The sequence below is a fragment of the Cibotium barometz genome, chromosome 36 (assembly GCF_041138505.1).
Source record: "Cibotium barometz isolate CiBa-2024 chromosome 36, ASM4113850v1, whole genome shotgun sequence".
Lineage (NCBI taxonomy): Eukaryota > Viridiplantae > Streptophyta > Polypodiopsida > Cyatheales > Cibotiaceae > Cibotium > Cibotium barometz.
This window is the reverse complement of record NC_141081.1, coordinates 30,443,528-30,455,517: the sequence shown is the minus strand read 5'-3', so window position 1 is coordinate 30,455,517 and position 11,990 is coordinate 30,443,528.

The window sequence follows — 11,990 nt, the reverse complement described above, 5'->3', positions numbered from 1 at the left end:
TAATATGATGCTGATCTTGGAAGTAGCGATCTATCTTTGATGTAGACGACGTCAAATTTAAGTAACTCTTCTTATGTCATAGCAAAACCTAGAAGGTGCACTTGGATTGTTCCCAAAGTGAGCGTGGTTGATCTTCTCTTAGTGGGTGTTTTTCCTTGCCAATCCATTCATCAATGTACACTCCTTAATGACCTCATACCATTGTTTGGTACGAGTCTCAGTAGTCCATCATCGCTAGAGGTTGTTTTGTTTGGGAATTTTTTTTTTGCATCTTCTTACCTATGTGGTAGTAGATATTTATTATTTCCTGAAAGCTCAAAGTTTCCTTGGGTACCCAATTGTGTAGGCATGGTACACATGGATCTCCTTGGTCTTCATGGTAGTATACACATGATTCTCCTTGTTGTGACTCCTCCCTCTCTTTTTATTTGCACAATGTATCTCTTGGTATAGCAACCACAAAAAATGTAAGCCCAAGGATATACCACCTGCGAGTCAACATGTTTCCCTTTAGTACACATTTGTCTTAGTTTAGTTTTGTATACCACCATACACATTTGTCTTAGTTTAGTTTTGTGTAGCACAATATGATGGCTCTTTTATTTGTCGCGTACTAATTAGTACATTTTGGCTCTTTTATTTGTCGCGTACTAATTAGTACATTTTAAGTGTACACAAGGCTTGTATATGGATGAGATGGTACTCTATAGGTTATTTTGTACTTGCCACTTAGCCGTGCCACGAAAATTTGAGTTATCATCATCTCCAAGTTTTGATAGCTATCCCTTGGATGTAACTCCCATGCGTATAATAATGATTTGGAAGTAGATATCTTTGATGGAGAGGTGGTGTTTTAGTCATTTGTTGAAATAACTCTCAATATTTCATTGTCTATAACACAAGGTGCATCAAAGGTCCTTCCTCTCTATTAACACAAGTATAAGATTTGTTGATCCTCTCTTAACAGGTGCGTTTCTTTGGCAATCTAAGCTTTGTGGTGCATGTATTCCTTTGAGCTGATAGTATCATTTAGTATTAGTCTCATTAGGCATTGTTGGTGGCTAAAGGTGGTTGTTTGGGATTCCTTAGCATTTTCTTACCTATGTGGTAGCTATTAATTATTTCTTGAGAGGTCTTAGGACATTCTCATTAGTCATTTGTGATGCTTGAACATTGTATCGTTGTGATCAAGGATTATAATAATGATTCGTATACTTAATAATGGATATGAATAGGTATGATGAACATCCTAAGGTTTAACACTCCATTTTACCTAAACCCCATTCGACTACCCTTTAAAGGAAGCTTGTATTTAAACCAATTGTATGCACCATTCGACTGCCCTTTAAAGGAAGCTTGTGTATAAACCAATTGTATGCACCAAAAGAAACCCCTTCACTTATTATGCAAAAGCTATAGGTGACCATCTTGTCATAAGACTCCTCAAAGGCGAGGGCTACTCTATCCATGAAAGAATAAAAGAAGATATATCAATAAAATAATAAAAGAAGAACTTTAGCATGTTGTTGTGGTGGGTATCCAGCATGGGGAGGAAAATCTAGTTGTTTACTGTATAAAAGTGAAGCAAAAGAAAAAAAAAGCCATTCTCTATAGCATTTCATCATCCTACAAAGAAAAAGTGAGTTTGATTAACGTTTCTATCTCATGCAAGTCAAAGTTGCATATCTTCTTATTTTTATACAAATACTATAAGATAAATCAAGCAAAATGGCATAAATTAGGATTTGAATTCATTAGAAAGATGGTTCTCTCGACAAAGATGGTCATGTTGAAGTGTGGATCTAGTTTCCTCCTTTCATTCAAGCTTTCCCTTTGAGCTTCTAAATGTGGGATACCAACAGTTGGAGTGACAACACAATTCATCTTTATCAATTCCAAGGTGATTCTAAAAACTTTAAGAGCTTGGAAATGGGGAAAAAAATTTTACAACCTTGTAAAAACACTCCTTTCACAAACAAGTGAATTGTTATGTGTTTTCTCGTATTGGCATAAAAGTTGACGAAAGATAGAGGCCAATCTCTAGCCTTCACTTTTCGCCTTTGTTCGAGTGATAATGGAAATTAAAGGAGGGGTATAGATAATTGAAGGATGTATTTCCAAACTATGTGTTAGGATAGCCCGCAAGCTACGATATTAATTGGATTACTAATCCACACCATTGTGATCCCATTATAGGAAAATGAATTTTTTTATTTTAGGTTTGTTATGGTGGAATTGATCATGAATGAATGTTGGCTAGCTTCTTGGATGCTTCCTCCCTCGAGCTTTAAAGATATAAAGGTGTAAGTACCTTCCCTTTAGTTTCTGTAATCATCCCCCAATTCAGAGTACAAGAAAACATTGTTTTCCCTGGCCTAGAGAGAGAAAATGTTATAGAGAGAGATAATACAAATTTGAGATATTTTTGGATACAAAATTTCTCCTAAAATCTAAGATGAATTTCTCTGAAACAGAAGTTCAAAAAAAATTTTTCTAATGTGTATTAGAAATTAACTGAATATATGTATTGGAGATCTTAGCCTAAGGGTCCACATTTTCGGAAACTTTCGATTTAGGTCCAAATAAGGTTCTAAAGGGCCAATAGGATTAATCCAAGTGTTGGGATAACAAAAATACAAAGAATAAAATAAAATACCCAAAAAATGAGTAAATGCTCACATAAGATGAAGAGTTGACCAAGTACTGGGTTTATTACTTAAAAATTAAGATTTATTAGTAAAATAAATCAATTTTTGACACCTCAGTAAGGAAGGAAAGGGCTCATGAAGGAGGCGCCTTTTTTTCATCATTGCCTTGCATATTTAATTCAAAAAATGAGATATTTATATCTCTCCTCCCTCCGCAAACTGGATCAAAAAGTAAGCCAAACTGGTCCACAAATTATCCAAAATAGGTCAAACTGAAGCTAAAAGCCCCTAGATCCCAGTGGGACTTGGTAAGTGGCCTCCCTCACCTATAAAAAGACCCTCATTCCTTTGTATTTTCATCTTTGAGTAATTACATGCCAGTATTATCTTCATTTTAGTGTAATTCTATTATCCCTCTATTTTGCCTCTACTTTTGGAAGCTTTGGAGTTTCACAATTCTCCATCCTCTCTTGGAGATTACCCTCCCCAACTTGGTGGCCAAAGCTTTCCTTGTGGGCTTCACTTCTTTCTTTAAAGAATCAAGCCAAAATCAAAGGTAAGCTTTAATCCAATGGTTTTTCTATCTTCTCAATGGTTATCTCCTTCCTAACCCCTCTAATGCTTGGGAGGCTTTCAATTAAATGGTTTTTTCTTGAAATCAAGCTTTCTAATGATTCATAATGTTTAAATGGTTTAATTCTAATCTTTATGCTTAATTAGTATTTTTATATTTAAATCTCTCTTTTTGGAAAGATTAATCATCTTTATGGTTAGATCCTTGTTAGAAGGATGGTTCTTAATGATAAACCCATTATCTTAAACAAAACTCTAGGCTTGACAAGCTAGAAAAAAAGATTAGATATTTTTATGATTTTAATATAGTTAAAAATGATGATTAATTTCTTTAAGCTTGTTTATGATTAATAAAATCATATTAAATTATTTTAAGTTGAAGATGGTTATGCTAAATTTTTTGGAAATGAGGAATGGATATTTAAGAATAGTCAAGAGATGTAATTATAATTATGCTTGTAATTATGATTATAATTATGTTATGTATACATAAATAAATTTTAGTTTAAAAGAGGAGTTCTTATCGTATTTCAATTATGAATATTCTTTTAAAGTTAGAAAATTAAACATTCTCAGAAGTTGCAGCGAAGCTATGGCAAAATTTTCCAGAAAAAAGATAAATCTTATTTTTATGCATAAATTTAATAAGCAAAAAGAGCAATTTCCATCATATTCATCTTATTTTTATGCATAAATTTAATAAGCAAAAAGAGTAATTCCCATCATATTCTAGGCATAGATATTTTTTATGCTAAAAGAATGATTTTTGTTATATTAATGAAAAATACTTTTATAGTATTTATCCCCATAAATATTTATCCCCATAAATATTTAAATAGAGAAAAGAGGACTTTTTGTTATAAAGGAAGCTTGTGTATAAACCAATTGTATGCACCAAAAGAAACCCCTTCACTTATTGTGCAAAAGCTATAGGTGACCATCTTGTCATAAGACTCCTCAAAGGCGAGGGCTACTCTATCCATGAAAGAATAAAAGAAGATATATCAATAAAATAATAAAAGAACTTTAGCATGTTGTTGTGGTGGGTATCCAGCATGGGGAGGAAAATCTAGTTGTTTACTGTATAAAAAAGAAAAAAAAAAGCCATTCCCTATAGCATTTCATCATCCTACAAAGAAAAAGTAAGTGTGATTAACGTTTCTATCTCATGCAAGTCAAAGTTGCATATCTTCTTATTTTTATACAAATACTATAAGATAAATCAAGCAAAATGGCATAAATTAGGATTTGAATTCATTAGAAAGATGGTTCTCTTGACAAAGATGGTCATGTTGAAGTGTGGATCTAGTTTCCTCCTTTCATTCAAGCTTTCCTTTTGAGCTTCTAAATCTGGGATGCCAACAGTTGCAGTGACAACACAATTCATCTTTATCAATTCCAAGCTGATTCTAAAAACTTTAAGAACTTGGAAATGGGGAATAAAAATTTACAACCTTGTAAAAACACTCCTTTCACAAACAAGTGAATTGTTATATGCTTTCTAGTATTGGCATAAAAGTTGACAAAAGATAGAGGCCAATCTCTAGCCTTCACTTTTCGCCTTTGTTCAAGTGATAATGGAAATTGAAGGAGGGGTATAGATAATTGAAGGATGTATTTCCAAACTATGTGTTAGGATAGGCCGCAAGCTATGATATTAATTGGATTACTAGTCCACACCATTGTGATCCCATTATAGGAAAATGAAATTTTTATTTTAGGTTTTACACCTTCACACCTTTTCAAGAGATACAATCTGAGTATTACTTCTCAGAGCAGGTAATGGTTATATTTTTTTTTTTGAGCTATATTACTTATTTCATTTTTTTTGTCCTAATTGTCTCTATTGCTTACCTCACCAAGCTGCTATTATGGTCCACATTTCAGTGGACGATGATCGTTCACATGATGCACATTTTGTGCAACACTGTTTTCGTCTCCATGAGATTGTGGGATCATACGTGGCCAGCGAGATGGGTTTGGTCGGATGGTTATGGCGCACAGTTCAAGTCGTCGACAATTCTATTGGCTCTACGGGTAGTACTTATGGTTCTCTTATATTCGCAATTAAACTAAATTCACTAGAACATCTTAAAGAAAACAATAACTAAGACTTTGTTTCATGGATTTATAGGTGGCATGTGCAGTCTAGTATCCTAGTGATTTGGTCATTCTTTGAGACTGGTCACAGGAAGGGAGAGCATTATGGTGCGTGCACGTGTGTGAAACGTGCCTTGAGGCGTCATGAGCTGCGGCGCGGCAGGATGCTGAGCAGTTCAGAGATGCGGGCCACGTAGTCGAGTGGTGCTCCCAACATTTGTGTGGGAGTGCAGCATCATCGTATCCCAAATGTGATGCTCGGATTGTCAAGAGATTTTTTTGGCATGTGGATGGTAGCATGATTGACCGTAGAGCCTCCCATGATTGTGACACAGTACTTGGCACCTTGGGCTTACATTCCATCAGGAGCACGTGCATGGCAGTCCCCACGATTTACACATGACGGTTTGCATGCTTCTGTGGAGCATGTATGGATGGCGATTGGTCACATTGTGCCTCGAGAGGATGGGCAGATGCATGGATATAGAAATTCCTCTCTCCCGAGCATCCTTCACATCCAGTGTTGTCCGATGAACACACACGTCCTGCGTTCATGGTCAGCTATGATGACCTGACAGATTTACTACAGGAGGGTGATGTATTTGCTATTATTGCTTGGTGAGGGAAATAGCGAGGGAGTAGACTACTATCTAATGAGTTGCACTAAGCCAAAGTGCATCCTTGACGACCAGGATACAGTGGATGATCATGGGTTTTCTTTTGACACCTGTAGCATGATTGTGGCAGACCGGTTCTACCAGCAGATTCGACTTCATCGGGGGAGTCTTGAGTTCCAGTAGTGGAGTGGGAGCTAGAGGCATTTCAGTTCTCTCATCTAGTGGTTGCTACCAGGCTCACTCTTGATCGAGGTACAGAGTTAAAAACACAGTTCTCGTCCTTGTTTTCGGCTTCAAGTGGATGACCATGAGAGCATTCTAGAGAAGTTGAGAGCTAGAGATAGTGCTGCTGACTAGATCTCTATCTTGATAGTAGTGACTAAACTTAGACTAGCTGGGTTAGCTCACTTACATTGTATTTAGATTTTTTGGGAGTGACTAATCTCAGAATAGCCGGGGTAGCTCATTTTCAAAATACCTTGATCTTTTGAGTTAGTGGCTAAAACCCAAGGTGGCTATGTTAGCTCACATTCTAATATACTTAGTTGATATTTATATCACTATGAGTTTTCTCATTATTGAGGATCATTTCATTTTAGTTGATTTTCATGGTTTTTTGATTTTTTAACACTTTGGCTATCATATCGTTTATTGAAAATCACCATCACCACCACTAGGCCGATGGCTAGTATAATCCACCTCCTCCCCTATAAGAACTCCGCATATAATTGCATTGCGAAGTATAATAACCAAACTTTGCAAGCACTAGGCGCTAATTACTAACCCGAATATGCTCCGATCATGACCAAACTTTGCAAGCATGTAGGGGTAGGCCCCCACATGCTTGAAAAGTTTGGTCCCCACATCACCAAACTTTGCAACAAGCATGTGGGGGTAGGCCTCCCCCCACATGCTTGAAAAGTTTGGTCCCCATCGAAGCATGTCTGGGTACGATGGTATGGGGAAGGCCCGCATTTTCCATGGCCTCTTAAAACCAAGAGACTTTAAAAATCCACACTGGGTGCTAATTACTAATCCAAACATGCTCTGATTGGTGACCAAACTTTGCAAGCATGTACACATGCTTGCAAAGTTTGGTCCCTATCAGAGCATGTTTTGGTATGATGGTATAGGAAAGGCCCGGATTTTCCATGGCCTCTTAAGCACCAAGAGACTTGAAAAATCTGCACTGGGCGCTAATTACTAACGCGAACATGCTCTAATCAAGACCAAACTTTGCAAGCATGTTGGAGGGGACCACCCCCACATGCTTGCAAAGTTTGGTCCCCATTGGAGCATGTTTGGGTACGATGGTATAGGGAAGGCCTAGATTTTCCATGGCCTATTAAGCACCAAGAGACTTGAAAAATCTGCACTGGGCGTTAATTACCAATCCAAACATGCTTCGATTGTGACCAAACTTTGCAAGCATGTGGGGGTGCCCCCCCTCCCCCCCACATGCTTGAAAAGTTTGGTCCCCTTTAGAGCATGTTTGGATATGACGGTATAGGGAAGTCCCGGATTTTCCATGGCCTCTTAAGCACACCAAGACTTGAAAAATCCACACTAGGTGCTAATTTCTAATCCAAACATGCTCCGATTGTGACCAAAGTTTGCAAGCATGTGGGGGTGGACCCCCCACATGCTTGCAAAGTTTGGTCCCCATCGGCGCATGTTTAGGTATAATGGTATAGGGAAGGCCAGGATTTTCCGTGACCTCTTAACCACCAAGAGGCCCGGATTTTCCATGGCCTCTTAAGCACCAAGAGACTTGAAAAATCCGCACTGGGCGCTAATAAAAAATAAAAAAACCAAGAACATGCTCCGATTGTGACCAAACTTTGCAAGCATATGGGGGTGGGTCCCCCCCACATGCTTGCAAAGTTTAGTCCCCATCGAAGCATGTTTGGGTATGATGGTATGGGGAAGGTCCAGATTTTCCATGGCCTCTTAAGCACCAAGAGACTTGAAAAATCCGCACTAGGCACTAATAAAAAATCCGCAGTGGGCGCTAATAAAAAATAAAAAAACCAAGAACATCAACTAAAATGTAATGATACTCAATAATGAAAAAACTCATAATGATATAAGCATCAAATAAGTACATCAGAATGTGAGCTAACCCAACTACTCTGGGTTTAGCCACTAACTCAAAAGATCAAGGCATAATGAAAATGAGCTACCCCAGCTAGTTTGAGGTTAGTCACTGCCCATAAATCTAAGTACAATGTAAGTGAGCTAACCCAGCTAGTCTGCTTTTAGTCACTATCAACAGCAACCCAATGAAAATCGTTGGAGCTCTCGAACATGTAGCATCATTTTCTCTGCCCTATGTTGTGCAATCTGCTCCATAATCATGTGTTGCTGCGCCTCAGCTCCAGAACTCTCTACCTCAATCCAAGCCTACGCAAAAAGTAAAGCATAAAAATAATTGATTAGTCTCTCTCATTAGGTATTACTTAAAGAAATTTATAACTTAAGACCTTAATTATCGCTTTTACGTACAAGAGAAACCTACCTGCTGGATGTCATAGTCTCTCACATGCCATGCCTCTATAGTAGCTGTCTCTGTCGTCTTTAATGCAGCTCTAAGGCGGTCAATCTCTGCTCTCGCCTCTACCAACTCCTGAGTGAGTCTCTCAGTGTGGTAGGTGTGGGACCCTACATGACACAATCAACCATGCCGCTCATGTAAAAATATAGAAAAGTACATATAAACATGTAAATAAATGACTAAAAAAACTTAAGAAGTAATAAGTATGTAAACCTCGACATCTGTCATTGGTATCGATCGTGAAAACAAGCGCACCACGTGCTGGATGCTCTCTGTGGTACTCCGTACGTCGATGCCAACCTGGGTGCAAGAGGCTCGACAGTCGACATAGGCACAAACATCGGATCTGTTGGAGCTACACGAAGGGTTGGTGGAGGCCACCTACCCTGGTCCTAGAGACGGCCTCGGCTAGCACCACCACCAGGCCGATGGCTAGTATAATCCACCTCCTCCCCTATTACAACTCTGCATATAATTGCATTGTGAAGTATATGGGAATCTAGCAGTTGTTCGGCATCCTCCCATATGCGACAACATATCGACTATAGATATGTGCCGATACGAGGATGCGAACACTGCGTAATAGTAAGGGGCTTGCCCACCCCATGCCTCATCCCACGACTATCGAGGAAAAGATCTAAGTAGGCTCCATATCGGACCAAGATCACAGACCTGACGATATGTCAAGCCATGTGACACAGGAGCAATGCGATGGTGGGCTATCCACTCATCTACATAAACAATATTGTGAAGGCTACAAAGGGACGAAAGCATCGCCTCCAAGTCTACCATGATATGTAATGTAGACGGTGTGTCTCTAACACTCCTACGGATAGCCGCTAGCTCGCGGTCTATCTCTGTGATGAGGTCCACAATACACTTGCGGCCCTCCTCGTGGCCCTCCTCGCGTGACTCCATGCTAAAACCTAAGCCTAACACAAAGGTCCAATGCTTAGTACTAAGTAGCACTAATGAAGCTATAAAAAAATGCTAATGGGCCTACTAATGCTAATCCAAATCAAGAGAGTAAGGAGAGTGAAAACGACTCCTGACAATGAGGCAAAAAAAAAGTTTTTCAATTTTATAACCTCGAACGAGGTTCCGTGACATCATGCACTTTAGGGTTTGCAAGATGATGCTATGGATTTAAGGGTTAGTGAGACAAACAACGAAGATACGCACTTAATTTTAGGGTTGGCGACGACTGAGATTTGAATTCAGTTTCTCGTTCGAGGTACATGGACGGCTTAGATTTTAAGTCATTACCACGATTGAGATATGTTTGACGGTCGAGATTCATTTAATAAATGGTTGGGATCACATCTTCAAATGTGTGTGAATGGACGGATCAGATTTTGTAGATATACCTCATTCGAGGTTTTTAAACAGTCTCGATTTCATCTCTATACCTCGAACGAGATATGTGGACGGATGAGATTGCATCTCTATACCTCAAACGATGTATTTCAATGGTCGAGATTTTATTTAAATATCTCGTTTGAGATATGTGGATGGTGGAGATGGGCTGGTCAAATATGCTGAATGTACATTTGAGCGATGTGCCTAGGGGGATACACCATGGCATTGATGTGGATCCGAGTGGCATGAATATCTCGATCGAGATAGTGTGGTGGCAGTGACCTGTATTGGTGACATGGATGATGACTGGAACCCCGACCTGCTAGCGTGGCATTAGTTGGTATCTCGTTTGAGATATGTCGCTTTAGGTTGGGGAGGCACGTGTCGTGTTTTAATTGATATGGTGATATCATGATAGAGGTACTCCACCCAAGATGCGTGGATGTCCAAATTTTAGAGAGAGTGGACGAAAGTGAGTACCCTCACCTTGCATCCACCCAATGTATTTCCAAACTATTTGTTAGGATAGCCCGCAAGCTATGATATTAATTGGATTACTAGTCCACACCATTGTGATCCCATTATAGAAAAATGAATTTTTTAATTTTAGGTTTGTTATGGTGGAGATTGATCATGAATGAATGTTGGCTAGCGTCTTGGATGCTTCCTGTAAGAATCCTCCCTCCAGCTTTGGAGATATAAAGGTGTAAGAACCTCCCCTTCAGTTTCTATAATCATCCCCCAATTCAGAATACAAGAAAACATTGTTTTCCCTTGTCTTGGTCTAGAGAATGAAAATGTTATAAAGAGAGATATCACAAATTTGAGATGTTTTTGGATACAAAGTTTCTCCTAAAATCTAAGATGAATTTCCCTTCAAAAAGAATTTTCCAATGTGCATTAGAAATTAACTGACTATATGTATTGGAGACCTTAGCCTAAGGGTCCACATTTTTAGAAATTTTTTATTAAGGTCCAAATAAGGTTCTAAAGGGCCAATAGGATTAATCCAAGTGTTGGGATGACAAAAATACAAAGAATAAAAGAAAATATCCCAAAAATGAGTAAATGCTCACATAAGATGAAGAGTTGACCAAGTACTGGGTTTATTAGTAAAAAAATCAATTTTCGACACCTCGGTAAGGAAGGAAAGGGCTCATGAAGGAGGTGCCTTTTTTTCATCATTGCCTTGCATTTTTAATTCAAAAAATGAGTTATTTATATCTCTCCTCTCTCCTCCTGCAAACTGAATCAAAAAGTGAGCCAAATCGCAGAAATTATCCAAAATGGATCAAACTGAAGCTGCAAGCCTCTAGATCCCAGTTGGACTTGGTTAGTGGCCTCCCTCACCTATGAATAGACCCTCATTCCTTTGTATTTTCATCTTTGAGTTGCCAGTATTATCTTCATTTTAGTGTAATTTTATTATCCCTCTATTTCGCCTCTACTTTTGGAAGCTTTGGAGCTTCACAATTCTCCATCCTCTCTTAGAGATTACCCTCCCCAACTTGGTGGCCAAAGCTTTCTTTGTGGGCTTCACTTCTTTCTTTAAATAATCAAGCCAAAATCAAAGGTAAGCCTTAATCCAATGGTTTCTCTATCTTCTCAATGGTTATCTCCTTCCCAACCCCTCTAATGCTTGGGAAGCTTTCAATTAAATGGTTTTTTCTTAAAACCAAGCTTTCCAATGATTCATAATGTTTAAATGGTTTAATTTTAATCTTTATGTGAATGGATGTAGGAATGATGTGAATGAATGTAGGATGATGTGAATGGATGTAGGAATGATGTGAATGAATGTGAGTGGATATAGGAATGATGTGAATGGATGTAAGAATGATGTGAATGGATGTAAGTGGATGTAAGAATGATCTGAATGGATGTAAGTGGATGTAGGAATGAGGTGAATGGATATAGGACAATGTAAATGGAATTGGAATGATGCGATGTGAATTGAAGTAGAAGAATGTGGAATGATGAGAAATGACATGGAATGATGTGGAAAGATGGAAGCTTGTATATGAGACATGTTTTTAAAGATTGTTTTATGTCAAAAATGTTGGGGAAGCATTTTGACTATCTTGTCAAATAAGGTCGTGAGGACCTAAGTGAAAAGATGATGGAGAGTCAATGAAGGAC